This window comes from Nilaparvata lugens, chromosome 9 (assembly GCF_014356525.2).
Source record: "Nilaparvata lugens isolate BPH chromosome 9, ASM1435652v1, whole genome shotgun sequence".
NCBI classification, from domain to species: Eukaryota; Metazoa; Arthropoda; class Insecta; order Hemiptera; family Delphacidae; genus Nilaparvata; species Nilaparvata lugens.
In genome coordinates, this window is record NC_052512.1 from 30510146 (window position 1) to 30518806 (window position 8661).

The 8661-nt window shown below is 34.0% G+C and overlaps 1 protein-coding gene across 1 annotated transcript in view; it reads right to left on the bottom strand.

The window, feature by feature from the left end:
- LOC111061853 (ski oncogene) overlaps positions 1-8187 on the bottom strand; it is a 122771-nt gene extending 114584 nt beyond the window's left edge. The window contains exon 1 of the mRNA XM_039435299.1: positions 8050-8187. The gene's annotated coding sequence lies outside the window, so the exon portion shown is untranslated. The remainder of the gene's footprint in view (positions 1-8049) is intronic.
- Positions 8188-8661: the final 474 nt, after the last annotated feature.

The window sequence follows — 8661 nt, forward strand, 5'->3', positions numbered from 1 at the left end:
AAACATTCCTAAATGATTCAAATTACCTGAAACTTAACACTATTTCTACTCTACTTCATTTTGTGTTTGATTTTTTAGTTTTTCGAAATTCAATTCAAACGTGGAATACGGGACGTAGCACTACCTCCGTAAATAAAGCCTTTAGTGCATTCGTGTGACGTCAGCACAGGTAGGGCTCCTACACCAATAAAAACACTAACTGATATAGATCAGCTGAAATCAACGATTTTTTATTGCTGTAGGAGCCCTACCTGTGCTGACGTAGTGCTACGTCCCGTTTCGGAAAGTCATTTTTCTGACCCCAGATGTTCAAAGTTTAGAACTTTAGCTCGGGCTAAATCCCGAGCGTGTAAACCGGCCCTAAACGTTTCTCATCAAAGTTATCAGAGAAATCTCAAAAATCGTGAGAGAAGCTTGATTTTTTTAACGCAATGAATCAAATTTTCAGTAGTGACTTTATCCCAAGACTTCAATCATTGGAACATATAGCCGAAACAGTTCTCTGCAAGAACTGATTTAACGGGAAAACTCTAGTCGAAGACTTTTCGCCTCAATCTTGTCTGTTCTTGATAAGATTATAGAGAGGCCTTCACAACAATTTAATAGAAATATAGTCAATTATACAATACATTAGTTGTATTCACATTCTCTTCAAGCAGTTGAAAATGTAATTAACTCATTCAGTAATCGCTTCATTCATAATTACGGAGTGTTCTTTGTCAAGATTCCAGGCAGGGCTACAGAAATTGCATGTAGCAGATGACGAGGCCATACTCTGGCTCAAAAACTTGAAAATACCTATATGAATTGTTTAATTGTCTTCATCTCTTTCTATTATTATTTGTCTCTGCCACTGTATCCATACGACATATACAGTCGAACCTCTGTATAACGAATTCGATTATCCCGAGAAAAAATTCGCTGCAGAGAGGTATTCGTTATTGAGAGGTTCTGTCAAGAAAACTGCCACGATCCTATGGATCTTATAATATCGTATCACGGCGGTAAATAAATGAATATGGTACATAAAACATATCATCGCGAACGTAGGTAGGGTACCTATTAGGCCAATATTAATATGGAAATTTGAAAATTCATGCTGTTGAAAAAAACATGTTTTTTGAATATTTGTAGAACGTAATATGTAAGTAAACTCACCAATTTATTTCCAGAAAGCTTGATTTGTACTATTAGTGGAGTTTAATCAAAGTACATGTGTACTCTGTAGCAATATTTTTCAACTTTTTACACTGCTATTAGATGGAACGAAAAATATGGTTATTTTGTCAATAACTTCACTATAAATACTATAATAACTCAAAAAAATGTCCTATTTTTTTGTTTTATATTTGAAAAAGTGAGTAATATCGGTTGAATAGAACATCATGTTCGATAAACGACTCACATCTATTCAAACAGTCGGACATGTCTGGTACACTATTTTTCAGTTTTAACCCTTGCCTGATAATTTTGAAAGCCTCTAGAACTTCTTGATCTGACGGATTCTTCTCCTCTGGTTCATCACAGTCGTGTTCTATTCTCGGTCATGTCGTGCTCAAAGTGCAATTCGGATTTCCAAGACAATGCCGATTTAATAAAGTGCACAAGTTGTAAAAAAACTTATCACGTAGCGTGCACGCGTGTACGTACGGCAGCGAAACTAGCTGCTCTCGGTGTAAAAAAGACACATGGCAGTGTGACGATTGCTTCAAGCCTGGGACTGTGCCGTCTTCTGATACGAATTCCATCCTACAAGCGATTAAGAACCTCGAAATCAAAGTGGACTCGAAACTAGACGCTAACACTAAGACTATTTCATCGTTAGAAAGTGCGGTAAACTCAAACACAACAGCTTTAAATGGACTTCGAAGTGATCTGAGCAAAGTGCAATTGGATATAGGAAACCTAAAAGCGGAATGTGAGGGTCTGAAAGTGAAAAACAAAAAACTTAACGAGGATTTGTGGCTAGCTAGACAGGAGATCAGTGATGTGCAGCAATACACGCGTAAAAACAATATAGAAATAGTGGGTATTCCGTTTACTCAGAATGAAGATATCTATCTAATTATCGAGAACATTGCTAAAGCTTTGAAATTATCCTTTTTCGGTCAGATATTTCTATAGCTCATCGCATACCTTCAACAAAAAAAGGGAAAATTCCTTCTATAATAGTGTCATTCATTTCAAGAGGAACCCAAAATTCATGGATGTCGGCCGGGAAAAAAGAGATCAGCGTCTAACCACAAAGGACGTAAGCGACTCATTACCAGCTGGGGACGTGTACATAAATGATCATCTCACTCCGAAAAACAAATTCCTACTCTCTTATGGAAAGAATCTTGTGAGGGAGAAGAAGATCAACGGGGCCTGGTTCAAGAACGCGAAGATGTGGGTGAAGGTGCGAGCTGACGACCCGCCAATCCGAGTGTTCACTCCACAAGATATCGACGCTGCCTGTGATAACAACCAGACTAACACATAAAAGCAGGTGACCAGAAATACAGGAATGGACAATCCAAGGACCCGTATGTTTCATTTTGTTTTTTTCCTACTGTATAAATTCTGACTATTAATATGCTAAATGATATTAATGTCCAAATGATTTATGAACTCTATATACATACTTTTAGTTAGTACATAAACATGGTCAGGAACCAATAACATTGTTATTTTTCTTTTTTCGTTCTTCTAATTTTAAATTTTTTTCCCAATATTTGATATTAATAATTAAATTTCATACTGGAGAGAATTTGAGCATGGAGTAATAATAATTCAGAGGTGAACCACTCATAGAAACGTACTTATATTAGTGCAGACAAAAGCCAAGTAATGTGATCTATAACTCAATAAATAAAATGCTCTTGTATGATTTATCCTGAAGTGATTAAAATTATATGAAAAAATGAGTACCCAAATAAAAACCCAAGTACAATTAAAGTTTTAATTTTTAAAATAATATGAGGTACACATATTATTTATATAACATAACAAAATATTAATATAATCATCCAATCAAATTTCATTTCAATTAAATATAACATACGAAATAGGTCTTATATGAGTATATATACTTCTTATTTTTCGAAAATGGAAGTTCAATTGTTTAATATTATTACATATTTATTCTTTGCTATGATTTTTCTCTTCACTCTGAACTTTATTGCTCAATCATATAGACTGATAGACTCAAATAGTAGTTTTTTCCTATGCTTAGATGCTTAGATACTATCTAGATCTTGCTCTTTTTCTCTCTTGGTATGCCTTATTATTGATATGATAAGGCGGTTGAGCGGGCGGAGCATTCGCTGAATAACGATATATGGATAGACATGAATCAGAATTGGAAAACTATAATCTAATCTCTTGTAAAGAGTTCGATACATTTCATTCTTTTAATCTCTTTTTTAATCCAAATGAAGAAAGCTTGAAATTAATACATTTGAATATTAGAAGCTACAATGAGAACATTGATAATCTACTGGTAGGACTTGGATCATTAAATTGTGAAATAGATATCATCGTCCTTACCGAAACTTGGCTCAATGCAGATGATAACAAACAGTTAGAAGGCTATACAACTTATCAAACGATAGATAAACGAAATAGGAACGATGGAGTTATTGTTTTTGTCAAGAATTCTTTATCATCAGTAGGACGTTGCATGAATATCGGTGGAGTCAATACTTTAGAAATTAATTTTTGTTATGACAAAACAGATTACTCGATCCTTGCCGTTTATCGGAATCACGATACACATATTGCCGATTTCATTGATCATCTTAATACTCACTACAATAGCATTGAGAGGAAAGGTAAAGCAAATATATTGGTAGGAGATATGAACATGAACATAAACATACTGAACAATGACTTACAAACTGATTCATATCTGAATATGCTCTATGAAAGTGGCTTTATCAACTGTATCGATAAACCGACTAGACAAATTAGAAATAGCAGCACCCTGATTGACCATATTTTTCTAAACAATGTCAACTGTAATGCAATTAAATCAGCTATCGTCAAAGTGGCAATTACAGATCATTACATTGTATCCATTCAAATTACTGCCAAATCCAAAGACAATAGAAAATTTGATCTTCCCAAGTTTTATATTCACAATGAAACCTTATTATCCACTTTCAATGAGGAAACATGGAGCTCTGTTACAATGGAGGAAGACGTCAATATTGCGACAAATAATTTTTATTCCATTATAAAATGTAACATAGACAAATCTAAAAGACAGGTTACTCAAGATAATTCTCGTCTTAAAACAATAAAACCTTGGATAACGAAAGGACTAGTAAGATCGATTAGGGAAAGAGACAGATTATTCAAATTAACAAAAAAACAACCTTTTAATAGAGATTTAATCAATAACTTTAAAAACTACAGAAATAGACTGAATCACTTACTAAAAATCAATACTATAGAAATAAAATAAATGAAAGTGGGAATGATCCAAAAAAGTTTTGGAGCATTATAAATGAGATATCTGGTAGAGGTAACAATAATAAAGAAGGATTTCCATTGGAGCACTTTGAGACAGTAGATAATGGATCCGTTTCAACACTGGAAAAGACCAAGTTAGTAGCTAATGAATTCAATTGTTTCTTTTCACATGTGAGAGAGAATTTGGCAAGGGTGGTGAACTCAACTAATCCACCAGTTTTGGATGATGAGAACTATCACCTTGAAACTAATTTCTGTATGTCACCGATAAGTGAAGATGATATCATCATATTCACTTCAAAACTTGGAGGTATGTCTGCTCCCGGATATGATAACATTCCAACCAGATTTGTACAAAGAAATATAAATATTTTTCTAACTCCTCTTAAACATATTTATAACTTGAGTATTAAACAAGGTATCTTCCCAGACAGTTTTAAAATAGCCAGAGTTTTTCCTCTTTTCAAAAATGGTGACAAATCTATAAAAAACAACTATAGACCTATCTCTCTCTTGAGTATTTTCTCGAAAATTTTGGAAAAGATTATTAAATTCCAGTTAGCTAATTACATTGAAACAAATGACATTTTAACGGACAGACAATTTGGGTTCAGGAATAACAGAAACATATCGGATGCATTGTATAATTTAACCAAAGAAGTTAACAGCTCACTTAATGACAACCTAAATAACTGTATAATCTTTCTTGACTTAGCTAAAGCATTCGATACAGTAGATAGATCTAAACTAATGAAAAAGCTTGAGGTCATAGGTGTCCGTAATGAGTCATTCAGCTGGTTCAACAGCTACCTAACGGATAGGAAACAGGCTGTCCAAATAATGGGAGTTGAGAGCAGCTTAAATTCTATTGATTACGGTGTGGTGCAAGGAAGCACATTGGGACCATTATTATTCCTAATCTATATCAATAACCTGGCTAAACTACCTCTCACTGGCAGCCTTTTCTTATTCGCTGATGACACAGCGCTACATGTTACCGGTAGAAATAGAGACGAAATGTATCAAAAGGCATCCACTGACCTACACCTGTTGAAAGCGTGGTTTGACCAGAATATATTAACACTCAATATAGGAAAGTCCAAATTCATTGAAGTTTCTCTGCGAAAAAGTCAGGATCCTCCCATTGACTCAATAACTTTACATTCTTGTTTAAACCCTAACAATATTCATTGCCGCTGCGAGTCCATTGAGCGAGTCAGTTCATATAAATATTTGGGCATTATAGTTGACGATAAATTAAAATGGTCAGACCACATAAACCACTTGAAAAACAAAATCCGGAGATCTATTTACATATTCCTAAACCTACGCCAATTCTTAACAATAGATGATTTGAGAAAAGTTTATTTTGCTTTAACATGCCAACCATCCTCCGTAATGTTCATAACTGTACACCCTATATGTACAAAAAATACATTAAAATATGGTTGAGGGAGATAGGAAGGGAAAATATAGAGCTCATGATCCATTCCAGCTATCAATAATAATATTATATTAAACTCGTGATCCAGCTGTATGTTCCTAGTTATATTGATATCAACATTTTTCAATAATTTTCAATGTGTTGTTCCAATGTTTTGACTGAATATGTATATGAACTGATTTCTACTTCAACTATTTATCATATTATTCTCTTTGAATATCATATTTCATCTAGAATGATTGGGGCAACTTTTTCAAGCTATTCTTCATTTGGTAATATTTTTTAAATTTATCTAAACATAAATTTATACTACTCTAGTTTATTTACTGCATGTATGTACCAATTTGTTATTCAATTGAATTATTTGTTTTTTTAAGAAATTATTCATCTACTTATATATTTTTTCTTTAAAAATAGAGTAGCTTAACTACTCTAGTACAATACCGCAGGTAACTTACCAGATATTACAATATTTTATTCATCTATAAAAACTATCCTTACCTTATGCTACAAATTATTATACTTTTCTTATAAAAACCAGACTCCTTTCCCTACAAAACTGAGAGTGGAAGCAAGTGCTTCGAATAAGCATCATCAATTGAAAATGTAGTTACATACATTGAACAAATAAAGGATACACTACAAAGGATACTTATACAGTTATGTACTTTATACATACATTATACATACATTCTACATTAAAAATATACACATTATACATTATGTATTTGATATTACAATTTTGTGAAGTGAGGTTCACGTTATAATTGCAGTATTTGACTAACATTGGTGTTGCGATACATGTCTATTATTCGACAAAGCTGATAACGCTACAGTACCTTTTTTAGCTCCGCAACATAGCCGGATCATGTTCTAACAATGAAGTAGTATCATTATTTCACAAAATATCCTATCTCGATTTTAAAAAATGATCATTAATTATTGAAAAATATTTTTTTCTGCGAATAAAATGTAATAGACTATTTCAAACAATAATGTACAGTTATATTATTCTATCCTCCATAGAAGGCAGTAGAATCGGCAACGCAGTTCTCTTATCTTTCTCATCTGCCATAATAACGTGGACCTCACTATGTTAGTCCAATCTGAAGATTGTCATTTTCAATAAAATTTTCATCTCTTCAATATGTGAATATTTCCTTTTTTAGTGATAATAAAGTGAAAAATGTCTTCTATGTTTGGGTTTGAAGCATTTGAATTTCAAAATCTACTTTGTGAAAATAATCAAGGACTGAAAATTTTGTGAAGTGAACAACTACAAGACTTAATCTATTTATGTAACCTTATCTAAATTTAGGAGAGGAATAGCACAAGGTTAGGTACCTCATTTTTCTCTCCCTATTTTTTCCATTCTTCATTTTCATTTTTCATCCCACTGACCACCTGTGAAAGGGGTATACGGATTTGTCAATTATAATCCAAGTCATCAATCTTTGAATTTCATAATGCAAGAAGAATTCCTCACTGGAATAAGGACAAATCTGCAACAACTCCTCCCTCACCTTAATTCTAAACTTTTCACCTGTAAGAGCCTTAACGCGTGTTTGCAATGAAATTATAAAGCCGTATTCCTGCACTCTCATACATTCTAGTTCGATGAATGTCGTCTCTGAGGTTTTGTCTATATCTGGTATTGTATGAGTAGAACAACTCTCCTGTATTGAACCTAAGATCTTCCAAAATATATACACCTGGTAGTGGGAGAATCTTTAACTCTTTGAAATGATCTCTACTACTTGCTCGTTGTAGAGCAAGTCATTTTGATGATGTAGGTAGGCTACTCATTGTATGAATCAATAAAGAATAATGAAGATTAATATAAAGAGCAATAAACTTTTCAAAACCATTCCAAGGAAATACATGAGAATTGAATACATAGTATACTATCTATACTAATAAAGGAAAGAACTGGCTTTTACACCTACGGGATAGGAAAATAATTATGTTTGACGCATCTAAACTACTCAACTGATTAACTTGAAATTTTGAATATAGATTCTTAATATCCTTCTCCAAACTCTTCAAGATTCCACTCGGTCAAGTTTTCAAGTTTTAAAACAGACCCTTGTGGAGCACGGGTTACCTGCTAGTCTTAAATAAATAAAATGAAAAATAAATAAATAACTCACCGTTATACTCCAGTAAGTAGAATTCAATCTCTGGAATACTATCAGTAGACACTGCACATTCTGATAACACTCACGATAATATGTAGACGAGTGCAAAAGTACAGTGCGGTTGATAGAGCGCCTCTCGGATCGGAACAACTACTGCGACTTGGGGTTGCCCGTTTTGGGGATGCTCAGAGGGGTGGAAAACTGTCCACCAATAGGAGAGCAGATAGCGGAGTCGGCGAAACTCTCCACCAATCGGAAGCCATCAAATGTCTGCGCCGGTCCGCTTTAGTCCAATCACCGGTCAGCAACGTTAACTAACCCCCAGCTATTGCTTGTGCTCTGTTGTCTAACACAAATTCAAGTACCCCTCTACTGTAATAATGTGCGCAAACATAGTTATACACCGTAGAGATTCCTGTAGAACTGTATACATATCCAGGCATTAATACAATGTTGGGAATAGCATTATCTACAGCCTCTAAATTGCTCTGTCTTCTATGTCCTAGTTTATTGGCGAGTCCCTTGTTGATTCTTACCTCCCCGCACCCCTCCAGACAAAATCACCATTCCTAACCCGTATTCTCCCCTTTTCACTCACCCTCTTCCTCGTCAATACCCTTCCTA